Genomic DNA, 1560 nt, shown 5'->3' with positions numbered 1-1560 from the left:
TATACAAAACATGTGCTATAATGTGTAAAGTAAAGCATATAACAGATGCCCATGATATTGCAATTATTACAACTCCATGGCCTTTCCGGTGGTTGTATCATTACTCAAAGCATGGCCTTGGTTATTTTAAGGAGTAATTGTCTGGATAATCATGTCTTCTGCTTGAGATCCACACTAGAGAAAATATTGATATGTGTATAGATGATATTCAACTCCATTGTTTTTACTAATATTGCTGCTTTTTAATCACAAGGTTTCCTGTACAACAAACCTTTACTTCAGAGTGGATCTGAGGGCTTGAGATTTGACATCAAGCAAGCTGACTTTATCCTGACAGGATGTCAGAATTGGGATCTGTATATTACCACTACCACTCCCATCCATGTTCTACTTAGGAATATCTGATTCAAATGACCTGGACCTAAATGTGCAGTGTTTTCTGTTTAACTGATACACTAATGCCAAGTCCTCCCATCATTCTCTGCCACATGTATTTGTTTGAAGCTGGAGCTTTTGTGACCAGAAGAAAATTGTTCTATTTAATCTCAAATCACAAGTTGTGATGTGATCAGGTGTTATGAAAGAGATGCAGGGGGTCTTTTTAAAGAGATATTTATATGGTTTTTATGGACTTGGTATTTTCAGGAAAAAACCCCTGAGATTTCCTAATATTCTTTACTTACCCCAAGAAAACTTATTCAAAATTCTTTGCAGGAACATTTGTAGATCAAACATTTGGAAGTTGTCTCTTTGATGGCTGATATGCTGTCCCAGATTTCACTAGAAAAGAAACCTTTCTGCTTCTTAGAAAATGCTTTATGCTTCTTTTTGCTTCATTGAATTTACTCAGACAGAAGCTTTCCCAAGGTCAGAGCATCAATCTCCCTTGTGGATCTGTCAGAAGACGTGATTTGTCAGCTTTCATTTTCAATTATGTAAACATGAAGAAACCTCACCATTAAAATGGGAACAAATACAAACTCTTCAAATTTGAACTGCTTTTCTCTAGCAGTCAAGCTGAGGATATACAGGAAGAAGTGATTATAAGTGTGTTTATTCAGCTTAGAAGTGGAGGTTTTAATAATGAAATGTGTTTTCAGAAGTGTTCATGGGCAGAAGTAAAAAGTAACTAAATATTCAAATGATCATTTAAGAGTAAAATAAAGCACATGTTTGTAATAAAAACTTATTTTCTCCACCGACTTGATTTAATAATAATATGTAAATAATACAAAATAATAAATAGTGTAAGGGTGTTTTATCTGGGGTTCAGTAACATGAAAATCACAACTGTCACTTATGGAAGGTACATTCAACAGCAATACTAAGTGAACCTGCATTCCTAAATACTATCATTCTTATTCATATAATTCCTTTCAATATTAGTTCTTATATTAGAATTTATTTCAGAGGTAACTGACTATGAACCAATTTTTCTTAAAGCGCGTGCTAGTTCGGCTACTCAATTGACCCTGTGTATCCTTGGGTTCCATGCCCTAAAAGTCTACCAATTATGGCTCAAAAATATTTGGGAAAGGGGGGAAAAGCAAAAAGGAATTG

This window comes from Tenrec ecaudatus, chromosome 4, assembly GCF_050624435.1.
Source record: "Tenrec ecaudatus isolate mTenEca1 chromosome 4, mTenEca1.hap1, whole genome shotgun sequence".
Lineage (NCBI taxonomy): Eukaryota > Metazoa > Chordata > Mammalia > Afrosoricida > Tenrecidae > Tenrec > Tenrec ecaudatus.
Note: the sequence above shows the minus strand (reverse complement) of the source record.